Source organism: Onychomys torridus, chromosome 8, assembly GCF_903995425.1.
Source record: "Onychomys torridus chromosome 8, mOncTor1.1, whole genome shotgun sequence".
NCBI lineage: Eukaryota > Metazoa > Chordata > Mammalia > Rodentia > Cricetidae > Onychomys > Onychomys torridus.
Genome location: NC_050450.1, coordinates 92,374,380 through 92,399,318, shown reverse-complemented (window position 1 = coordinate 92,399,318; position 24,939 = coordinate 92,374,380). Strand labels below are relative to the sequence as shown.

Sequence of the window (24,939 nt, the reverse complement as noted above, 5' to 3'; positions counted from 1 at the left end):
AGACATTTAAGGAAATGTTCAACATCCTTAGCCATCAAGGAAATGCAAATAAAAACAACTCTCAGATAGCATCTTAAGCCTGTCAGAATGGCTAAGATCAAAAACACAGATGATAACTTATGTTGGAGAGGATGTGGAGAAAGAGGAATACTCCTTCACTGTTGGTGGGAATGCATTCTTGTACATCCACTCTGAAAATCAGTATGGCAGTATCTCAGAAAATTGGGAATCAACCTACCTTAAAACCCAGCAATATCACTCCTGGGAATATACTCAAAAGATGCTTAACCACACCACAAGGACATTTGCTCAACAATTTCATAGCAGCATTATTCATAATAGCCAGAATCTAGAAACAACCTAGATGTCCTTCAACCGAAGAATAGATAAAGAAAATGTGGTACATTTACATAATTGTGTATTATATGATGGTTAAAAAAAAAAAGTCATCATGAAATTTGTAGACAAATGGATGAAACTAGAAAAAATCATACTGAGTGAGGTAACCCAGACCCAGAAAGACAAACACAGTACGTACTCACTCATAAGTAAATATTAGATGCAAAGCAAAGGATAACCAGGCTACAATCCACAACCCCAGAGAAGCTAGGTAAAGAGGAGGACACTAAGAAGGACACACATGGATCACCCCAGGAAGGGAAAAGGGTTAAGATCTCCTGGGTAAACTGGGAGGAGGGAGTAGAGGGAAGGGGATGGGAGGTGGGAACATGAGTTCTTGAGATCTCCGAGTTGGGGGAAAGACGGGGAGGGAGAGCAATGGAAGAAATATCTTGACAGAGTGTACCATTAAGGGTATGGGGAAAAATCTGGAGCTAGGGAAATCCCCAGGAACTCACAAGGACGTTCCCCAGCTAAGACTCATAGCAATGGTGGAATAAGCCTTCCCCTGCATTGAGATTGGTATCTACCCTAACTGTCATCATAGAACCTACATCCACAACTGATGGAAGCAGATGCAGAGAACTACAGCCAAGCACTTGGCCTAGATCCTGGAGTTCAGTTGAAGAGAGGGAGGAAGGATTATAAGAGCAAGTAGGGTCAGAATCATGATGGGAAAAACCACAGAGATAGCTGACCCAAGCTAGTGGGAGCTCACAGACTCTGGACTAACAGCAAGGGAGCCTGCATGGAACCAAACTAGGCCTCTGAATGTGGGTGAAAGTTGCATGGCTTGATGTGTTTGTGGGTCCCCTGACAGTGGGACCAGAACTTATCTCGGGTACAGAAACTGGCTTTTTAGAGCCCATTCCCTATGGTGTGATGCCTTACTCAGCCTTGATGCAAGGAGGAGGGGCTAGGTCAGACCCCACCTTGGTATACCAGCCTGTATTGACTACCCAATGGAGGCTTTACCTTCTATGAGGAGGGGATGGGAATAGGAGGGAGGGAGGTGGGGGGAAGCTGGAGAAGGGGAGGGAGGCAGAACAGGGGTTGGTATATAAAAGGAGAAAAAAAAAATCAGTGACGGCTTCTTATAATTTTAGTAAATGGCTCAGTCCTCTTTCCTGATTCTTCAATCTTGTCCCAAGCATCCAAAGCTACTGTGTGGAATAGAGCCAAGGTATGATCATCAAATATAATCTGCCTTTCCAAATCAGCATAATGGCCCTCACTGAGAATTTGATCTTGGGAAATCTTATAACCTCTAGGCCTACCTTGTTGTTCTTTGACCCTAGCTTTGTCTCTACACCATATTTTCCACTGTAACTGAGGACCAGCTTCCAATAAATAAATCTTTTAAGTCTTGTGAAGTAATTTTGTTCCAAGTGGCCCATGAATTTAACATCTGCTTCACACATTGTGAATTCATACCATATAAAACTATTGCTTCCTTAAAGCTCTTTGAATCTAACATTTCTTTTTTTTTTTAAGATTTATTTGTTCATATATTTTATGAGCCACCATGTGGTTGCTGGGAATTGAACTAAGGACACTGGAAGAACAGTCAATGCTCTTAGCAACTAAGTCATCTCTCCAGCCCCCAAACCTAACATTTCTGTAAGTTCCAAGTTAACTTCTGAATAGCATTGGGGGTGCCTACCATCTGGAGGTTCTTCTTGAATGGTAACTGGATAAATTAAGGTTGTTTTCTAAAAACCTTGGGCCGCTCTTCTTCAGTTTCATAATGCAATGGTGCAGTAGCTTCTGCTCTAAACTCCTCTGTCAATGGGTGAATATTTTTTTCTTAATTTCAGTAGAATGTCTTTCTAAGGAATGTGTCTTCTCAATTTTTCATATTTGGCACCAATAGCAAACAACTTTTTAAGGGATGAAACATGAATTACCAAAATGACAATGATTATAATTGACATTATGTCCATCCCAGCTATGTTAATTATCCTTTCCTTTAATTGTTCCATTTTCAAACCATCCATTGTGGAACTGTACAGAGACCTAACTCTGTGCATCATAATATTTCCCATTTTTAGCATTAGGAAAAAATTTTGGCGGGTTGGGGATTTAGCTCAGTGGTAGAGTGCTTGCCTAGCAAGCGCAAGGCCCTGGGTTCGGTCCTCAGCTCCACCAAAAAAAAAAAAAATTGGGAGGGAGAAGAAGTAAGAACCTGAGTGATCAGACAAGCAATCAGTGACCTCCTTTCTCTGTCATTCCTCCATCCAAAAAAAAAGCGAGACCCTTCCCAAGCCCCACCCTACTTTTAACATGAATTGCTAAATGATCTTTTTTTTAAAAGAGTTATTTATTTATGTATGTATGTATGTATGTATGTATGTATGTATGTATGTATACAACACGTATGCCTGCAGGCCAGAAGAGGGCACCAGATCTCAATACAGATTGTTGTGAGCCACCGTGTGGTTGCTGGGAATTGAACTCAGGTCCTCTGCAGCCAGTCCCCTTGACCACTGAGCCTTCAATAAAGGCATTCCACATTTAAAAAAAAAAAAAAAAAGGAAAGAAATTAAAGACAGCGATGTTCTAAAACAGGAAGTGGTGATGGTGTCATGGGCCTATGAGGATGCTGGACTAAAGTCTATCAAATTGTGCAAACAGAAAAATTATATTATGTGAATTATCTGTCAATAAAGATCTTATTTTAAAAAGATTTATTTATTATGTACACAGTGTTCTGTCCGCATATATGCCTGCAGGCCAGAAGAGGGCACCAGATCTCATTACAGATGGTTGTGAGCCACCATGTGGTTGCTGGGAATTGAACTCAGGACCTTTGGAAGAGCAGCCAGTGCTCTTAACCTCTGAGCATCTCTCCAGCCCCCTAAGGTACAATTTTAAGCATAAAGTGAACATTAAACAATTCATTTTTCATGATTTATGTAATATTTTAACAAAGACTCAAATCTTGTAAGTTGTCTTCTGATTGCTACACATGCTCTGTCCACCCTTATGCCTATACCCACACACATACTTCACACACACACACACACACACACACACACACACACAATTTTTTTTAAATGTCTAGTGTATTGGAGAGAATGCTCACTGAGTAAGAGTGTTGTTCAATCATGAGGACCTGAGTTCAAATCTCTAGCTGGACATAGCTGTGCTCTGTTCCTGTAACCCCAGTGCTATAGGGGCAGAGACAGCAGGCCACCAGCCTAACCCAAGGTTCAATGAGAGACTCTGTATCAAAGAATAAGACTGAGAATGATAGAATAGAACACCTAATATTCTTATATGTATGTACCACACACAAAAAAATTAAAATTAAATTTTTATTGGTTTTACAAGACACGGTTTCTCTCGGTAGCTTTGGCTATCCTAGAACTCAGTGTGTAGACTAGGTGGCTAGCCTCAACCTCAGAGATCTGATTGCCTCAAGTGCTGGGATTAAAGATGTGAGCCACCTCCACCCAGCTTAAAATCAAAATGTTTAATACTGGAGTTGGGGATTTAGCTCAGTGGTAGAGCACTTGCCTAGCAAGTTGCAAGGCCCTGGGTTCAGTCCTCAGCTCTGGCAAAAAAAAAAAAAAAAAAAAGTTTAATACTTTTAAGTTCCACAACAGCATATCTTTAAAGTTATCATCTACTGCAGAATATTAGTTTACATTTTGTGAAGATGTGTCACTGTGATTGGTTCAATAAAGAGCTGAATGGCCAAGTCAGAAGGAAGTCAGAAGAATGAATCTAGGCATGCAACAGACTCCAGCGAGACACTGAAGAAGTCAGACCTACGGCATAGGCGAGAGGTAACTAAGTCACATTGGTAGAATGTAGATTGATAGAAACAGAATAATTTAAGTTATAAGAGCTAATTGGGGAAAAAAAGCCTAAGCTAAGGTCTAGCTTTCATAATTGATAATAAGTCTGTGTTGTTATTTGTGAGCTGGTGGCCCACAAGAAGGACCAACTATATTTGGCACCCAACATGGTGTTCAACTACACTGATGGAGAAGTCACACCAGCTGGAGCCTCTGCAGTCGCCTCCTGGGCCTCTCTGCAAGCACTCACAACAGCCAGTTGCTGCTCATGGGGACTTAGCAACTTCCCAGAGCTGGGGCAGGTAAATGTGGCTCCAGGGCTGCTACCCATCAGTTTGAGATTAGGCTCTCACAGTCCCAAACGGGGCATAGCCAGCTGCCAATGCCACAGCTAGCCACTTGGCAGGGGCCTTGCAGATTTGAAGTTTGCCTCATGTGGTCAGAAAAATGTAGGAGTTGGGGATTTAGGTCAGTGGTAGAGCGCTTTCTTAGCAAGCACAAGGCCCTGGGTTTGGTCCTTAGCTCTGGAAAAGAAAGAAAGAAAGAAAGAAAGAAAGAAAGAAAGAAAGAAAGAAGGAAGGAAGGAAGGAAGGAAGGAAGGAAGGAAGGAAGGAAGGAAGGAAGGAAGGAAAGAAAGAAAGAAAGATGTTGCAGAGCCGAGAAAACCTCTGAACAGATATAGTATGCCTAAAATGTGCTTAGATGCTGAAGAAAGAAAAGAAAATGGGTGTAGGAAGTCGTTAAAAAATAAATAGTTTAAAAATGGTCTTTAAAGAGAGAGTAAAATTATGTAAAAGGGATAAGCTCCATCAGGATGGGAAATACATGGGGCACTTGGATCCTGTATGTTGTTTTGTTGACTTTGAATGCTGATGAGTGAGGGACGAACGCTGCTGAGAGACAGTGGACTGTGAAAAGAGCTGCTAAATTACACCAGCCTGTATATTTTAAGGCCGTCTTAACTTTAAAATGAAAGTAAAAAAACAAAACAAAACCATGTTGTATTGAGGAAGAGTTTATGACTTTGTTTCCACAGGAAACAAAAAGCTATGGAAATCTTCAAAATTAATGAAGAGCAGATTTAATCAGGGGAGAGCTCCTGAAAATCTTGACAAGAGAGAAAGAGGAGAGAGAGAGAGAGAGGAAGGAAGGAAGGAAGGAAGGAAGGAAGGAAGGAAGGAAGGAAGGAAGGAAGAAGCAACAACAATACAAAAAAAAAAAAAACCCAAAACAAAACAAACAGGGGTTGGGGATTTAGCTCAGTGGTAGAGCACTTGCCTAGCAAGTGCGAAGCCCTGGGTTCAGTCCTCCACTCTGGTAAAAAAAAATACAAAACAACAACAACAAAAAAACTACAATACAGGTAACATATAAAGTGATCCCTCTCCATGGGAACAGCTCTGAGACTGGAGGAGACGTGATAAATAGTGTTGGCTACATGACTTTTGTTTTGTTTTGTTTTGTTTTTTTGTTTTTTTCTCTGCGTAGCTTTGCGCCTTTCCTGGAACTTGCTTTGTAGACCAGGCTGGTCTCAAACTCACAGAGATCCGTCTGTCTCTGCCTCCCGAGTGCTAGGATTAAAGGCGTGTGCCACCACCGCCTGGCCTACATGACTTATTATTACACACCATCCTTTCATATGACATGAATGGAAATTTATGTTATGGTTTGGTTATGCAGTCAAAATGGACTTAAAAGTTGACAAATGCCTTTCACTGCTCAAACAGAGCAGAGAATCATCTTTAGCCAATTTGTGCACTCTGCACATTCCATACTTGTGTTAATATAGATATGTATGTTGCCTTTAAAAGTTTATGTGTTTTCAGAACAAAAGGACCAGGCACCAATAAAGACAAGTAGCCCAGGTGACCCAACCTCTCAGAGTACCTCTGTTGCAGTTTCCTCAAAATTCTGCATCCAAAACAACTTCAAAGCTGTTAGCTGAAATGATTCAACCTCACAGACTCCTCCAGCCAGGACTTCAGATAATCCCTACCCTTTCCCATCACACAGAGACCGAAGAACAAATGATACTGCTAACTTTCCTAAGACTTGACCATTATCTCAATTTTCTCAGGATCCCCTAAAGATGCTATTGCCCCCAGACAAAAGGAAGCAGTCTAGAGAACACAATGCCCACATTCCCAAGAGGTGAGGTGGGTGGTTTTAGGTCATTTGATGGGTTATAAATGTATGTCATCATTTAGGGGAGTTGGTTAAAAGTTGTTATTGATCATGGTCATGGAGAAAACTAACAAAGGAGATTAGATTCAGGGATCTTGTTCTGGAAAAAGGGGGGATATCGGAATAATAGGATAGAAGGGTAGATTATTGAATCTACTTTTTCTTTTCTTTCTTTCTTTTTTTTTAAAGATTTTTTATTTATGAATACAATATTCTGCCTGCATGTGTCCCTGCAGGCCAGAAGAGGGCACCAGATCTCATTACAAGTGGTTGTGAGCCACCATGTGGTTGCTGGGAATTGAACTCAGGACCTCAGGAAGAGCAGCCAGTGCTCTTAACCACTGAGCCATCTCTCCAGCCCTTGAATCTACTTTTAAACCAAATAAACAACTACTAGTCTCAAATATTTTACATTGGTATGAATTTTTGTATATTGATATAAATTTAAAGTTATTTTTTGTTATACTGTATATGTTTCTACTCTTCTTTAAGATATTTTTGTATATCAATACAAATGTAAGATTATTTTTGATATACTATATAGTTTCTATTCTTGTTTAAGATATTTGAAAGCTCATTTGAAAATGTGATGTAAAGTTTAGTTTTTGAAACCTATGTAGTGTTGTATGATATTTTGTTTGTGTTCTGATTAATAAAGCTTGCCTGGAGATCAGAGGGTAGAGCTAGCCACTAGTTAACCATAGACTGACCATAGAGGGTCAGGCAGTAGTAGCATATACCTTTAATCCTAGCACTTGGGAGTAGGAAGCAGGAAGATCAGGAGTTCAAGTCTATCCTGGGCTACATGAGATTGATCTAGTCTAAAAGAGAAATAGAGTCGGATGGTGGTGGTGCATACCTTTAATCCCAGCATTAGGGAGGTGGAGACAGGAATATAAGGTGGGTAGAGACAGGTTCTTGTCCTATATTTGGTCTGAAGATTCATAGAGGTAAGAAGTTTCTATTGGCTGCTGCTCTGATTCTCTGATCTTTCAACTTTTGCCCTCAATATTTGACTCTGGGTTTTTATTGTTAAGACCAATTAGGCTCGCACTTCAATTTAGGATAATAAAGAAATGCATGTTAGTAGTTAGTCATCTATAGCAATCAAATTGTAGTCATGTTAGGCATGTTTTCAAGGGTCAAACAGATATATTTTAATAGATAGATGGTCTTCAAATACTTCAGAGACCTACAGAATATGGCATTTAAGTTTATGTTATTATGTTTTAATAACATAAAGCTTTTCATGACGTGAGACATGTCTGTTCTTGGCAGAACCAATTTACTTCAAAAGAGGTTGGTGAGTATCAAAGAATCTCCACATAGAGTTTGCTTCAAATGTGACAAAGCTAGTCACTGGTTAAGAAACTTCTCTTACCTTGACTGCTGGCAGTCAGTATGCTATCCTAGTTGGATATGCAGGACACAAAAGAAAGCAACTGGCCAAGTGGTGGTGGCCCATTTCTTTAATCCCAGCACTCAGGCGGCAGAGCCAGCAGATCTCTGTGAGTTCAAGGTCAGCCTGGTCTACAGAGTGAGATCGAGGACAGGCACCAAAACTACACAGAGAAACCCTATCTCAGAAAAGAAGAAGAGGAGCTGGAGAGATGGCTCAGAGGTTAAGAACACTGGCTGTTCTTCCAGCAGGTCTTGAGTTCAATTCCCAACACCTGTATGATGGCTCACAACCATCTGTAATGAGATCTGGCGCCCTCTTCTGGCCTGAAGGGATACATGCAAACAGAACACTATATACAAAATAAATAAATACATCTTTTAAAAAGAAAGAAAAGAAAAAAAGAAAAGGAGGAGAAGAAGGAAGAAGAGGAAGAGGAAGAAGAAGAAGAAGAAGAAGAAGAAGAAGAAGAAGAAGAAGAAGAAGAAGAAGAAGAAGAAAAGATGGCAATTGCTGAACTTTGCCAAGACAAGGTAGGCAGTCCTTCAAAATTCCTGCTTTGCAGAAAAGTCTGTCAAATATTCTAGGTTGAAGATTGATGCCCCAACATTGCAGAGGAACCTTGGATGATTGGCTAGGTAGCAAGATATCTCTGTTGTGTCTGTAGTTTTGGAAGTTGTTTGCTCTGCACTTCCTGTTTACTCAGATAATGTTATATTTTTCTTGGGTCTCTGGTGGGGTTGAAGAATAGATATAATACAAATCTTAAAAGGTCTAATTAATTAAAAAAATAAAACAGAGCCAGATATTTGGGTGAAAGCTGAAAGATCAGAGAAACAGAACAAACCAACCATGTTCTTACCTCTATGAAATCCTCAGCCTCAAGAGAGTGAGTTCCTGTTTCCTCACACCTTATATACCTTTTTCTGCCCTGTCATCTTAACTTCCTGGGATTAAAGGCCTGAATGTATCCCAGTACTGGGATTAAATTGTGTGCCACCATGCCTGCCTCTGTTCCCAATGTGGTCTTGAACTCACAGAGATCCATTGGGATCTGTCTCCAGAGTGATAGGATTAAGGGTGTGTGCCATCACTGACTGGCCTCTATGTCTAATCTAGTGGTTGGCTCTGTCCTCTGATTCCCAGGTAAGCTTTATTGGGGTGCATAATATATCACCACAAATAGATATAGTTTTACAGTTTTTCCTTGTCACAAAATTCAGAAAAGAAACTTACATGGGAGATGTGAAGTTTATAAGGTCGAGAGACATAAAAGCCTAAGTTGTTCATCTAAGAAAATGTTTTAATGTCTAAAAAGATATTTTTCAGTTGATAATATAAGTTATAATAGAAAGTGGTTTAGGATAAAACTTTGGAATCAGCTGGGTGGTGGTGGTGCACGCCTTTAAGCCCAGCACTCAGGAGGCAGAGGCAGGCGGATCTCCGTGAGTTTGAGACCAGTCTGGACTGCAGAGTGAGTTCCAGGAAAGGAACAAAACTACACAGAGAAACCCTGTCTCAAAAAACAAAAACAAAAACCAAAAACAAAACAACAACAACAAAAAAAACCTTTGGAATCACCAAGATAGGATAGATAACAGAGTAAGTAGTTTCTCCAAATTTTCCAAATACAAATGGACTGGACATTGTGAATGTAATTCTTATCTAATAATTGTTCTTTGTATACAGTTTTACAGTGCTAGAGTTAAAAACCTTTCCTTTTTATTTAGACAGAAAGGGAGAAATGTTGCAGAATATTTGTTTACACTGTGTGAAGATGTGTCACTGTGATTTGTTCAATAAAATGCTGAGTGGTCAATAGCTTGGCAGGAAAGAATAGGTGGGATTTCTGAGCAGAGAGGAAGTCAGAGGATGAATCTAGGTGCAGGAGATATGCCAGTGAGACACTGAAGAAGTTGGACATATGGTACAGAGGAGAGGTAACCAAGCCATGTGGCAGAATGTAGATTAATAGAAACAGGGTAATTTAAGTTTTAAGAGCCAGTTGGGAAAAGTCTAAGCTAAGGCCAACCTTTCATAATTAATAATTAGTCTCCATGTTGTTATTTGTGAGCTGATGGTCCACAAGAAAGACTACCTACAATCCTCTTTAACCAGGAAACATAACTCTTATTAAGATCTAAATGCTGGCCCATGAAATGGCTCAGTGGGTAAAGTCATTATCATAAAACCTGGTGACCTGTGTTCAATCCCCAGGGCTGAATGATGGAAGGGAAGAACTACTCTCACAAGTTTTTCACTGACCTCCTTATACACGCCATGACATATACACATACCCAAGCACCTTCAATTTTTTTAAGTCATGAAAATTTTAAAAATATCTAACTGCTATATTTGGACCATGCAACCTTGGAGATGGAGGTTACTTGTCCTGCTTACTGACATGGTAGCCATGGTCTCCTGAAACCCAGTCATGCCCTCTCTGATTGCACCCCACAATCCCTTGCTGGGCATGAGGTTGAGTTTTCCTTTTTTCTGCCACTCCCAGAGCACAGCATCTGGTACATGGAATTCTCTCCAAACCAGGGACAACCTGGTACTAGCTGGACCAGCACAGGATCCTACATGTCTTTTGATCTATCCATTCACCAAGACTTTCACAAAATCTCTGTAAAGAACCACCAGGATTTCTTTTTTCTTTGTTTTGTTTTCTTTTTCTTTTTTTTTTTTTTTTTTTTTTTTTTTTTTTTGAGACAGGGTTTCTCTATGTAGCTTTGGAGGCTGTCCTAGATCTCGCTCTGTAGACTAGGCTGGCCTCAAACTCACAGAGACCTGCCTGGCTGTGCTTCCCGGGTACAGGGATTAAAGGCATGTGCCACCACAACCTGGCAAGGTTATTTATTTATTTATTTATTTATTTTCTGGAGCTGAGTACTGAATCCAGGGTCTTGCACTTGTTAGGCAAGCACTCTACTACTGAGCTAAATCCCTAACCTTTTTGTTTTTCAAGACAGAGTTTCTCTGTGTAGCCCTGGCTGTCCTGGAACTCGCTCTGTAAACCAGCCTGGCCTGGAACTCAGAGATGTGCCTGCCTCTGCCTTCCAAGGGCTGGGATTAAAGGTGTGCACCACAACCACCAGGCACCATCTAGGATTCTATGTCTGAAAAGAATCTTCTAAAGACAGTTTAGCCTGGTGGTGGTGGTTAATATCTTTAATCTACCCTGCTTCCCCCAAGTCCACCTACACTGAGAAAACTCTGAATAAAGGAATGACACCCAAGTGTCTGCCCAGGGACCTCACTTTTGACCATCCTTAGACACAGTCCCAGCTCCTGATTGGCTCACCATCACCCCTCACCTAAGGTCTATAAAACCTCCCTGCCTTAGCCTAGGTGTGTGACTTCTCTGGCCCCATTCTTTGGAACTGGTGAATAAACCTGCATTTATGTTTTTAATCTGAGCTGATCTGACCTTTTGCATCATCAGAATCATATTATTTATTCTCTCTACATTAAAAAAAAAAATTAGCCAAGTGGTGGTTGTGCATGCTTTTAGCACTCAGGAGGCAGAGGCAGTTGGGTCTCTGTGAGTTCGAGGCCAGCCTGGTGGTCTACAGAGTGAGTTCCAGGTCATCCAGGACTACACAGTGAAACCTTGTCTCAAACACCCCCCCCACCAAGTCTGTCATGGTAACACATATCTGGGAGAATTAGGCAAGAGATTGCAAATTTATGGTTAGCTTGGGCTATACAGTGAGTGTTAGCATTTGGGCATCTGTGCTGCCCTTACGGTCCTGACAGGATGTACATCCTCAGCTGCAGCCACTAAGAGCACTCCCTGTGCAAATATGCTACATTTCCTTATAAAAGATGGGCCTCGCCCACCTCCGGTCTCGTTCTCTTTCTCTTCCTTTGCTCTGGTCTCCCTGGACTGGTCTCTGCCCCCTTCTTTGCCCTTCCCCCATAAACCTCCCATGTGAGCCTTGTTGTGTGGCATGACTCCTTCTTGCTGCTTTTAAATTACAACAGTGAGTTTGAGGCCAGCTTAGGCTTCAGGAGAGTCTATCTCAAAAAAAAAAAAAAAAAAAAAAAAAAAAAAAAAAAAAAAAAAACAAGGGCTGGAGAGATGGCTCAGTGGTTAAGAGCACTGGCTGCTCTTCCAGAGGTCCTGAGTTCAATTCCCAGCAACCACATGGTGGCTCCCAGCCATCTGTAATGAGATCTGGTGCCCTCTTCTGGCCTGCAGACATACATGCAGGCAGAATACTATATACATAATAAATAAATGAATCTTTAAAAAAACAACTAAGTCAGGCATGGTGAGTGGCCAGGCCTTTGATCCCAGCTATGGGGAGGTGGAGGCAGTGAATCTCTATGAGTTAAAGGACACTAGACGCCAGTATGGGGTTACATAGTAAATTAGGTTCTCTCTCTCTCTCTCTCTCTCTCTCTCTCTCTCTCTCTCTCTTTTGGTTTTTCAAGACAGGGTTTCTGTGTAGCCCTAGCTGTCCTAAATTCACTCTGTAGACCAGGCTGGCCCTGAACTCAGAGATCCACTTGCCTTGCCTCCAGAGTTCTGGGATTAATGGCATTTGCCACCATAACTAGCTGACCCTGTCTCAAAATAAACTAAAAACAAACAAACACAAAACCCACAGCACAGGTGGTGGGGCATGAGAAAACACAGGCATATACTGCCTCAAAACCACCCCCCAAACAAAACAAAAAGCCCACAACAACACAAAGAACTATCAAGTTATGAGAGCTAGTCACATGACACAGGGCTGTAATCTCAGCTCTTGGATGGGCAAGATGGAAGGAGCAGTAAAGTTATGTAGCCTGGGCTACATGGCTAGAGTCTCTCAAAACAAAACCAACAACAACAAAACCAACAAACTGGACTTGAGAGAAGGCTCTATGGCTAAAAGCACTGGCTGCCTTTGCAAAAGACTCATGTTCTCCTAGTGCCCACGTTGAGTGGCTCATAGTCCCTTATCACTCCAGCTTCAAGAGATCCAACGCCCTCTTCTGGTCTTCTAGGGAGCCTACATTCATATGCATATACCCACACACAGACACACAGACACACAGACACAGATACATAAACCAAAAAAACTAAAAGAAATACATATATATACTGGGAGCCGGGCAGTGTGGTGGCACACACCTTTAATCCCAGCACTCGAGAGGGAGAGGCAGGTGGATCTCTGTGAGTTCGAGGCCTGCCTGGGCTATAGAGTAAGATCCAGGATAGGCACCAAAACTACACAGAGAGACCCTGTCTCGAAAAACCAAATATATATATACTGGGCCATGGTGGCACACATCTTTAATCCTAGCACTTGGGAGGCAGAGGCAGGCAGGTCTTTGTGAGTTTGTGGCCAGCCTGGTCTACAGAGTGAATTCCAGGATAGCCAAGGCTACATAAAGAAACCCTGTTTGGAAAAACAAAAATAAAGACATAAATAAAATGGGACCCTCTTTTCCTCTGGCTGTTCGAAGATCATTGACATCATAATGACAGAATCGCTGGACCAGGAAGTACATGGCCAGCCAGCCATTTCAGAGGGAAACAAATGGTTATTGTTCATCCCAGGAAGGCAAGAGTACTAAACACAGAACTCTGGAGAAAACTGGACAAAACACACACACACACACACACACACACACACACACACACACACACACACACACACACCCCAGATGTCATCTTTGTATTTGGATTCAGATATTGTTTTTGTGGTAGGAAAGCAACTGGCTTCAGCCTAGTTTCATGACTCTTTGGATTACGCAAATAAAAATGAGGCGTGTAAGACATGCACGGTCTGTATGAGAAGAAAAAGACGTCAAGCAAACAAGGAAAGGAAACCGAGGACAGAATGAAGGTGGTCAGGGACTGCAGGGGCCAAGGCTGGCAATGGCAGACAGTGAGCCAGAGAGTGCGTGACAGCCCGAAGAGGAGATGCTGGGGTGACGTGAGCCGCTCAGTGGTGGTACATTTTCCTTTGTGTGTTTTTGGGTTTTTTGTTTTGTTTTGTTTTTTCGAGACAGGGTTTCTCTGGGTAGCTTTGTGCCTGTCCTGGATCTCGCTCGGTAGACCAGGCTGGCCTTGAACTCACAGAGATTCCCCTGCCTCTGCCTCCTGAGTGCTGGGATTAAAGGCGTGTGCCACCACCACCCAGCTGTTTTTGTTTTTTAATCGTTCTTTTCTTTTATTCAACTTTTTAAAAATATATTTGTTTTTATTTCATGTGCATTGGTGTTGTGCTTGCACGTGTGTCTGTGTGAGTTGGAGTTACACATATATGTGGGTGCTGGGAATTGAACCAGGGTCCTTTGGAAGAGCAACCAGTACTCCTAACTGCTAACTGCTGAGCCATCTCTCTGTCCTTTCCTTTTCCTTTTTTTTTTTTTTTTTCTTGAGACAGGGTTTCTCTGTGTAACAGCTCTGGCTGTCCTTGAACTCTCTCTGTAAATCAGGCTGGCTTAGAACTCACAGAAATTCACCTGCCTCTCTGGAACTGGAATTATGGGTATTTGTGAGCCTGAGAAACCAGCATCAGGTCCTTTGTGAGAATGGCAAATTCACTGGGCAGTGGTGGCGCACACCTTTAATCCCAGCACTCAGGAAGCAGACCCAGGCAGATCTCTGTGAATTTAAGGCCAGTTAGATCTACAGAGGGAGATCCAGGACAGGCACCAAAACTACACAGAGAAACCCTGTCTCAAAAAACAACAAAACAAAACAAAACCAAGGTAAATTCTTTTAACGTCTAAGCCAGCTTTCTAGTCCCAAAATGATGCAAATTTCTAAAGAGAGACTAATAAATTGTAAACACACACACACACACACACACACACACACACACACACACACACCACAAAACAGACACATACCACAAAACAGAAGTGCTGCATTCTGTTGTGCTTTCATGTTCCATAGCTCCCCTGATTTGAATGGAAAACAGGTATCTCAGGGCTGGCTTCTTGGTGCTACATATAACACTGTATGTACACTGTCTGTCTTAGTTGGGGTTTCTATTGCAGTGAAAAGACACCATGACCATGGCAACTCTTTACAATGGTTTTTTGTTTTGTTTTGTTTTGTTTTGTTTTAAGTTTCTCTGTGTAGTTTTGGTGCCTGTCCTGGATCTCGCTCTGTAGACCAGGTTGGCCTCAAACTTACAGAGATCCACCTGGCTCTGCCTCCTAAGTGCTGAGAAAGGCATGTGCCACCACCACCGCCTGGCCTCCATGGCAACTCTTATAAAGGAAAATATTTAACTGGGGCTGCTTTACAGTTCAGAGGTTTAGTCCATTGTCATCATGGCAGCAAGCAAGGCAGCATGCAGGCAGACATGGTGCTGGAGAAAGAGCTGAGAGTTCTTATGTCTTGATTTCAAGGCAACAGAAAGTGAACTGAAGCATTGGGCTTTGCTTAAGCATGTATGAGACCTCAAAGCCCACCCCCACAGTGACACACTTGCTCCAACAGGAGCACACCTACTCCAAGAAAGTCACACCTCCTGACAGTGCCAATCCCTGTGAGTTTATGGGGGCCGATTACACTCAAAGTACCGCTCCTATCCTTCACAGATCCTTCAAATTCTGTTCTCCCAGACAGACTGTCCCAGGTCTGTATGGAAGGGGGACACCTAACTGTTGCATCACCTCTGCTAATTCTCTTTCTTCACTGTCCCATTGGATTTTACTTCCAAAATCCTAGTTCAAAAATTAAATTAAGGGCCAGGTGGTGGTGGCACATACCATTAATCCCAGCACTTGGGAGGCAGAGGCAGGTGGATCTCCTTAAGTTCGAGGCCAGCCTGGTCTACATAGTGAGTCTCAGGACAGCCAGGGGTGTTGCACAGAGAAACCCTGTCTCGAAATACAAACAAACAAATAAATTTTAAAAAAGAAAGAAAAAGAACTATTTTTGGGGGGCCGGTGAGATGGCTCAGTAGTTAGAGCACTTGTTCTTACAGATGACCTGGGTTTGGTTCCCAGCGCCTGTGTGGTGGCTCACAGCATCTGTAACTCCAGTTCCAGGGGTTCTGACACTCTCTTCTGACCTCTGTGTGCCCCAGGCACACACATTATACATATATACATTCAGGCAAAACACTTGAACACATAAAATAAATTCATCTTTTAAAAGGTAAAGAAAAAAAGAACTGTCTTCAGGAGGGTGGCTAGATAGTTCAGAGGGTAGAGTTTGCACCTGAACTTGGTGATGGTGGTTCGATTCCTAGGACCCACTCGGTGGAGATAGCCACTCCCAGAAGTTGTCTTCTGACTTCCACATGAACTGTTGCATGTGCACACTCCACACACAACAGAAAAAAGTGTAGTTAGATTTTTCCTGCCTGGCCCACAGTCAGGACAAATCTCTCTTACCCGCCAGTCCCACAGTCGCTCAGACCCAACCAAGTAAGCACACAGAGACTTATATTGTTTACAAACTGTATGGCCGTGGCAGGCTTCTTGTCATCTGTTTCTTCTATCTTAAATTAACCCAAATCTATTAATCTATAAGTTGCCACGTGGCTCGTGGTTTACCAATACCTTACATCTTTCTTGTCATGGCGGCGGCTGGCCGTGTCTCCCTCTCCGCCTTCCACTTCCCAGAATTCTCTTCTCTGCTTGTCCCACCTATACTTCCTGCCTGGCTACTGGCCAATCAGCATTTTATTTATACAGAGTGATATCCACAGCAAAAAAGTGAAACTCAAAATTTTTGAAAGACCCATTTGTGTTTTTTCTTTTTATGATATTCTGTCACATATCTTGTCCATTTCCTGTGGCAATTTTAAAAATTTTTAAAAATTACTTGTATTGTTAAATATAACACAAAATGCAAGACTTTTTCGCATGTTTCTTTTTAATTAATTTTTTTTATTTATAAGTGTGTGTACATATTTGGCATACCTGTGGAGGTTAGGAGACAACTTTGTTGATTTGGATTTCTCCTTTCAACCTCTTGTGGTCTCTAGGGACTGAACTCAGGTTGTCAGGCTTGCAATTCCTGAATGTTTTTCTCTGACCTCCACACAAGGGTTATGACCTGCACTCATACACACAGTAATAATAAAAACAAACAAACCACAATTTAAAGCTGGGCGTGGTGCCACAAACCTCCAATTCCAGCACGAGGCAAGCTGATGGTGGGAGATCACCAGGAATTCAAAGCCAGCTTGGACCACATAATGAATTCCAAGCCAACCTGTGTTACATATGGAGAGCTTGTCTTAAAACAAACAACCAAAAACAAACATCAAACCAAAACCAAACAAAGCCCGCAAGCAACAGCCAAATGCTGAAATCAACCTACCAACTAAGCCAAACATAACCCACAATTTAGCCATGCTATGGTAAGTAATCTGGGATATTTCCAGCTGGAGGCCACAGACGCACTGCTATTGTGAATGTTCTTGTAGGCAACACTGATATTATGATTCTGAATTTTTTATATAGCTATTAGTAGGACTGCTGAGACATAGAGTATGTGCAGCTTCAATTTCACAATATTATATCCAAGTCTTTTCTAAAGGGGTTATTCCAGTAGTGCCAGGGTTTGCTGGTCTTCATTGATTTGCGTTGATATATGCATGGCCTTTGGGAATTAGCCGCTCATCATCAGAGCATGGCCCCCTTCCCACTGAGTGAATTTGCATGGCTTTTAAAGAGAGATTGGTCTTCCTTCCCAACAGAATGGAAAATAGAATTGGAAAAAAAAATGGAATAGTCAGACTTTGAAATATTTAAGTGAGAAACAAAGAGTTGGGTAGGCCTTCTTATTAATCTAGTTTGCTGTCTCCCATACCATTAATACAAATAATCATCACAAAATTTTATGGGATGGTCTGGACTATAAGATGCCAAAAATATAGTAATAGCTGGGCGGTGGTGGCACATGCTTTAATCCCTGCACTTGGGAGGCAGATGCTAGCAGATCTCTGTGAGTTCGAGGCCAACCTGGTCTACTGAGTGAGATCCAGGACAGGCTCCAAAGATACACAGAGAAACCCTGTCTCAAAAAATAAAACAAAACAAAACCCGAAAAACCAAAACCAAAACCCCAAAAAATAGTAACAATGATATTTAAATATTGAGTATGGCTGGGCAGTGATGACGCTCCCCTTTAATTCCAGCACTCGGGAGGCAGAGGCAGGAGGAATCTCTGTGAGTTCCAGCCTGGAACAGAATGAGTTCCAGGACAGTCAAAGCTACACAGTGAAACCCTATCTCAAAAACAAAAACAAACAAACCCATTACCTGTATTAACTAACTTAATTCTCATAACAGCCCTAGCAGGAAAGCATGTTATTACTACTACTACTACTATTGTTATTATTATTAGCCTTCCCTTTTCTGGAGGAAGTTTTCTTGTTTGTTTATGCCGGAAGTTGCAGGACTGGGTGGGACAGAAACTTCCGGCTACAGTCCAGGCTGACTGTAGCTGAGGAGGACTTCTTGCATCCAGTTCCTAAGTGCAGGGATTATAGGCAGATGTCACCAAGCCTGGCTCCTTTTTTAGGAGTGGGGCTTCTGGCAGGGTTCCACTTTGAAGCCCATGCTGGCCTGAAACTCACTATAGAGTAGTCTCAAATTAGGAGTTATCTTTTTCTCCAGAGTGTTGTAACTGCCACACTTGCTTTAGAAGCAATCAAATAAGTGTGTGTGATGTATGTATGTATGTATGTATGTATGTATGTATGTATGTATGTATGTATATATGTGTTGGTTCTGGGGATAGAACTTAGATATGCTAGGCAACCCAGTCCTAACCCAGTAAATTAAGAAGATTTATTTACCCAGTCTGTGGGACCAGGACCTGTCCTTAGTGCATGAGCTGGCTCTTTGGAACCTTGGGCTTACACAGGGACACATGCTCAGCCTGGAAGGAGGGGACAGGACCTGCCTGTACTGAATCCACCAGGTTTAAATGAATCCCCATGGGTGTCTTGGTCCTGGAGAAGATGGGAGGTGGGGGTGGGAGGGGGGAGGACAGGGGAACCCATGGTTGATGTATAAAATTAAAACAAATAATAATAATAATAATAATAATAATAATAATAATAATAAAGAAAAAAAGGAAGATTTATTTAGTTTTATGTGTTTGAGCTTGTGCCTACATGCATGCATGTATACCCTGTGACTGTCTGTGGAAGTCAGATAAGGGCATCAGATGCCCTGTAACTGGAGTTACAAATGGTTGTGAGCCACCAGGTCAGTGCCAGGGACTTAACCCAGGTCTCCTGCAAGAGTAGCTGGCACTTTAAACCACGGAGCCACCTCTAAATCCCCTGCTCTGGCCCATTTGTAGACAATAAGCAAGGAACTACACTGAAGGTGATCTAAGCAGAATTAGTCAACTGAGAAAATATGGACTGATAGGGAACTTTTTTATTTGAAAAGTTAAGTCTTTCACATGTTTGTACCGTATTTATGTAATTGCCATCCCGGTGCCCTCCTCCTCCAGTTCCTTCTGCGCCCCTTCCATTTCCACTCAGATTCACAACCTCTCCTGTAATTCAAAGGCAGGATTCAGAATAAGTAAAATAAAGATAGGTCTTGCTGTGTAGCCCAAGGTAGCCTCCAATTGGCATCTTCCTGTTTCAGCCTCTCAAGTGCAGGGATGCCAGCACCACTACACTTGGCTAAAGATGTCTTCTTATGTTATCCTTATTTTTGAGGATAACTAAGGACATAGCATCGCACCCAAGCTTCTATTTCCTCATGACCATAGAACTGCTTCATGTCTCGGGGTTGCCTCTCTCCCTCTGTCCCCGGGGCATGCTGGGCAAGCGCTCTCACTGAACTGTTCCCCCAGCCCTTGCCTCTTCTTTGAAGAAAGACAAGATGCATACATATCCTCTCCTTTCTTCAGTTCTCCTTCTGGGCCCTTGCTCTTTGTGCCACAGGGACGTCAGCCTTCTGCAGGTGTGAGGGAACCGGAGAGTGTTTAGAGGCAATGGAGGGGAGAAAGAGTACATGGAGGGTGGAGGGGATACTTTCTTCAGGTTAGGTTGGTTTGTTTGTTTGGTTGGTTTTTGTTTTTTAAAGTCTGTGGTCCATAGATTAGGAACTCCATGAAGTTTTGCTCCAAATAATGAGAAAATTAACATTTCCTCCAATTGTGAATGTAGACAAAATCTTAGTGGTTTTAGCGGTACCTGTGACTTTGTCACCAATATGTCATACTTCATAGTGTATGACAGTTGTTTGAGATTTCTTTAAAAAAATGACTCATTTATGACTTCAAAGTTAGAATGGTCATTCAATTAATTATTACTTGATTGTTATTAAAAGGTACCTATATTGCTCTAGCAATATATTGAAAACTGTTTTTTTGGTTTTTTTTGGTAACAGTTTTCCAGGTCCTTGATTAACAACGTGTGCCATCATGCCTGTTCTAAAATTTTAGGGGCTGGAGAGATGGTTCTGAGGTTAAGAGCCTGTGTTTTTTCTTTCATAAGACACAGGCTTGGTTTCCAGCTCCTACACAGTGGCTCCAGAAGTCTGTAACTCCAGTCTCTCCAGGGATCAGTGTCTAGCTTCCAAGGACACCAGGCATGTACACAGTGCATTTTACATACATGTACATACAGATAAACATCTTTAAAAATGTGAAACTGTATTTTAGTATAACTAGTTTTCTTTGGATTTCTCTTTACCCCAGGTGATCTTCCTGGGATCCTAGATGCATTTAATATGATTTATAGACACATCCTGAGAAAAAGTCTCTCTGTGGGTATTTTCTTTTTAGGTCTTCTGTCACAAGTCCACTAGGGCCTAAAGAGTCCTTTAAGAAGCTTCAAGACCCGAGACTCACTCATAGTTTTTGTATTCGCTTTGCAGTAGACCCTTGGTCCTCTGCCTTCATGCTGTCTAGCCCTTATTTCTCGTCCTAATTTTAGCTGTGTTTTTCTTTTTACATTTTGGGAAAGTCGATCCTTTAGCATGTCTACTTGTCATCTATGCATTGTTTACTCTCTCTTGTGTTATGGAATTCCTCAGGACAACGTTCACTTCTTACTGGTATTTGAAACTGAACAAATTAAAAAGTAAGACGCCCTGCTAAGTCTGGATGTTGTCCTGTTTTTCTTGTCTTTTCTTCCTTCCTTTCTTTTTTTTTTTTTAAATTTATTCTTCTCTCATATTACATCCCAGTTTCCCCTCCCTCCTCTCCTCCCAGTGCCTCCCACCTTCCCTCCCCCCAGATTTACTCCCCTTCCTTTCCCCTTCAGAAAAGAGCAGGCCTCCCAGGAATATCAAACAAACATGGCATAACAAGTTACAATAAGACTAGGCACATAACCTAACATCAAGACTGGATGAGGCAACCCAGTAGGAGGAAGAGGGCCCCCAGAGCAGGCAAAAGAGTCAGAGACAGCCCCTGCTCTCACTTTTAAGAGTCCCACAAGAACAGCTTGCTACTCAACCATAACATGTATGCAGAGGACCTGGGTCAGACCCATCCAGGCTCCCTGATTGTTGGTCAGTCTCTGTGAGCCCCTAAAAGAGCCCAGGTTAGTTGATTCTGTGGGCTGTGTTTTTGTGGTTTGTTTCTGATTTTGTGACCTGATTTAAAATTTAAAAACTTTTTTTGAAATACTCTCTGTGTAGCCTAAGCTGGCTCTTGAACTTAATACTTTTCTACTTTAGTCTCTTGTGCTAAAATCACAGACGTAGGCCATCACGCTTGGCTAATTAATATTTTTTTTCAGTTGGATTGTTTATGAATGGTATGAAAATCAATATCTACAAAGGATGTGCCAGAGATTAAGTCTTTCTCTCCCTTGGTCTGCTGAGTAGTCCATTTCATCCCAGGAGGTGACCACTGTTACCACCTCTGAGAGTGATCTTTGACAGTCAGCTCTCTCTCAATTCCTTCCTGGTCTGTGAGATGTGTGGCCTTTCCAGGCCCTCATGACCTCAAATCTGGTTGGCTTTATAAATAAACATTTATATGTGTATATTTAATGTACATATACAAAATCTCTCTCCCTATGGCCTTCCTGGCCGGGTTTTCATCACATCGCTTCCTGGATGAAGAACCTGGAAGGGAGAGGGCAGGGGTTGGGGGTGACAGAAGAGGACCTGAGGGACTGAGGCCAGGGCTTGAATGATGGACTGCTGTGAAGCACCGTGGGGATTCTTATTCTTATTTCTCCCACTAGGCCCCCTTCCAGCTCCCGCCAGCTCAAGCCTCTCCTTTCCTAGGGCCGAGACAGAGATAGAGAGATACAGAGACAGAGACGCCGAGGCACCAGCATCTCTCGCCCCCCCTCTCCACCGTCCCGCCCCACAGCTCTGACAGACGTCCACTCTCAGCCAATGGCACTCGCGAATTGCCCTAGACGGGCCAATGAGAGACAGAGGAGGGCGGAAGCTTGCCCGCCCCCCCCCCACTCTAGGCTTGGTTGAGCCGTGCAGGTAGGTCCGGGGCCGGGGGAGCTGCCGTTGGCACTACTGCCCCGGGGGGTGGGGGCGCGGCGGGTCGGGGTGATGGTGGCGCAGAGTGGGGCGTCCCGTCCCGGGGACGCCGCGGGGGGCGCCGCCGCGGGGCGGAGGGAAGCTGAGGGGTCTCGGGAGCGGGCGCCGCCGAGGGCCCTGAAGGCGGCCGGGCTGAGGACGCGGGGACGCGTGTGCGGGGCGCGGGGACCCCCGGCCGGCGCCCACCCGCAAGGCCTGGGCCTCGGGCCGTGGGCCGCGGCGGACCCGGAGACTGGCGGCCAGCGGGCCGTGGGAGGGGGGCGCCGCCGAGAGGAGCCCCGGGGCGCCAGGCCGAGCGAGGTGGGACGGACCGCGGCGGGCAGGACGGGAAGCGGCATCCCGCGGGCCGCCCCCTCCTGAGGCAAGTCGGGCAGCGGCCACGGGCTCCGGGCCGCCAGTCCCGGCCCCGGCCGCCCCCCTCCTAACAATGGGGACCGGGCCGGAGGAGTCGCGGGCCGCGGGCGGTGGGGGAGGCTCCGGGACGAGGGTCCGAGGCGGGGGAGGGGCGCGGACTCGCGCTCTCCGGGACGTCGGCCCCGCGGTTCGGTGGAGCTGGGGGTCGCGGCGCGTCACGGGCTTGGCGGGGGCCGCCGCTCGGGCTTGCCGGGGAGTCGGGTCAAGAGTCAAACTCCTCCGGCCCCCACCCCCCAGATCCGATGAGCGGTAGGCAAAGTGATGCCAAGTCTCCCTACCCGATGTGACGGCCGCGGAGACGGAGCAAACCCACTCCAGAGCTTTATTTCATTTTTAAAACGGGGGGGGGGGGGGAGGCTCGACCCTGGTTTTAAGAAATTATTTTTAAGGAGGTGAGCGTGTTATTTTTGTGTTCCTACTCGGGCTAGCCTCCATTTTAAGTGAAGCAGTTACTGGTTAAGCTGGAATTTTCATTCAGGCCTAGGACTTAAGGCAGGAGCCTTAACAAGGGGTCATTTAGTCCACCCTTCTGAGTTCCTACAAACTTAACATCCTCCATCTTCAAAATGAATTTCTCTGATCTGCTTTTAAAGATCTCCGGGCAAGAAGGGTCTTCCCCCCCCCCCCCTTTTTTTTTTTTGCTTGTAGTACTTCAGTGAAGAATAGATATTATTATTATATTATTTAGAATCAGCTCTGAACCTTAATTTTAAGAAAAGTTAGGACATCAGAATTGTCAGAAAGGTTTTAAGTTTATTAAATAAAAGTAGCTGTAGACTTTTTCAGGTGGTTAATAAATCACCTTCAGTAGTGCTTATGAAATACTCTGGGAGAATAACTTTTCATCTGGGATTTTGGTTTTCTCAATCTTTGATAAGTAATTTCTGATTATTTAAAATTTATGTTCTCCTTTGATGTAAAGTATTTCCACACATAGATATACATATGCCCTTTCCAAAGGAATTGTATATTGTACCCTTTTTTTGTTTGTTTGTTTTGTTTTGATAGCACCTCAGTAAGTAGCCTTGCCTGGCCCCGAACTCACTTTATATACCAGGCTTGTGTTGAACTCTTAGGTAACATTCTGCCTCAGCCTCCTCTGAGTGCTGGGAGTAAAGGTGTGCACCACACCCAGCACTTGTACACTTTTTAGGATGGTAAGGCAGTTGGCACTTAACATCCTTCCCAGATAGAATAAGCTATTTACATATTCTAGATTATTTTCATCTAAATGAAAAATCCTCCTTTTCAGATCTTCCCACTTCCTTATCCGTGGTAACTGAGGGAATTACTTAGTCTCTTCCTGCTTATTTCTGAGTCTCGTCTGAACTATTCCTGACACTATGAATGCTATTTGGATGCCTCTTAAGGTAAGATATATTGGCTTTTCCTTATTACTTCATAGTATTGTAGAATCAGGAATGTTTGTTCACCTATTTGTGTTTTGAGACAGGGTCTCATTGTAGCCCAGGCTGGCTTGGAACTTCTTAGGTTGCTGAGCATGACCTTAACTTCATGAACGTCTTGTCTCAACATTCCAAATGCTAGGATTATAGATGTTGGCCTATGCCCCAGATCTATCTAGAATGTTCTTGAATTTGCTGCTCTTCACTTACCTTACAGGATATTCATCCTCAGAACTATTAGCTTCTTAGGATTTGTATATTGCTGTTTTTGATTATGGGTGTTAAAATATTAATGAAGTTCTCAAATTAACTTTTATTATAATGGTGAGTTCATCTTTTTACCTTTAAATTATTACAGCTTACATACTTGTAAAATTCTGTTCCAAACCTGGTATAGATGGGTTGGCAATTCAGACTTCGAGGTCCATTTTCAAACAGGTACTTTAGAGTCATATGAACTTGGGTGTGTCCTGCTTTTGCAAATCAGTAGCTGATTCATGTGTTACAAAAGATGTGTCATTAACCATTTGTTTACTCTGAAGTTTCATATAGTATATTAAGGCTTGTGTGTACAACTCTTGGAATGCCCTCTGCTCCTTAGGCCAGTGCATGAACCCTTACCCTAATGGTTTTCAACAGGTAGTCCATCGAAACAGGTCCTTTTCTCTCAGAGTGGACCTTACTTGGGCAGTGTGGACAGTGACCATTTGACAAAAAAGCTTTCCATGATGGTGGTTCTTTGTCTCTTATGGCTCTTTCTGATCTGTTGTTCAGAGATGGCAAAAAACCCCCTCTTTAGTTAGAACTAAGCAGAGGACAGAGCTTAAGGCATGAGAGTGAGGAAGTGAGAGGAAGGACAGAGGACTGATAAGTA

General features: G+C 43.1%; 1 protein-coding gene and 1 pseudogene across 4 annotated transcripts in view; both read left to right on the top strand.

The window, feature by feature from the left end:
* Positions 1-4,094: 4,094 nt before the first annotated feature.
* Positions 4,095-13,677, top strand: LOC118588771 (annotated as a pseudogene).
* An 8,475-nt stretch (positions 13,678-22,152) lies between these two features.
* The window catches only part of Kansl1 (KAT8 regulatory NSL complex subunit 1), a 138,079-nt gene continuing 135,292 nt past the window's right edge, over positions 22,153-24,939 (top strand). For 2 of the 4 annotated variants that reach the window (XM_036195438.1, XM_036195435.1), the window contains exons 1-2: positions 22,153-22,185; positions 23,912-24,029. The gene's annotated coding sequence lies outside the window, so the exon portion shown is untranslated. Of the gene's footprint in view, positions 22,186-23,341; positions 24,030-24,939 lie in introns of those variants that run through there. The other 2 variants (XM_036195440.1, XM_036195434.1) reach the window with 1 other exon arrangement.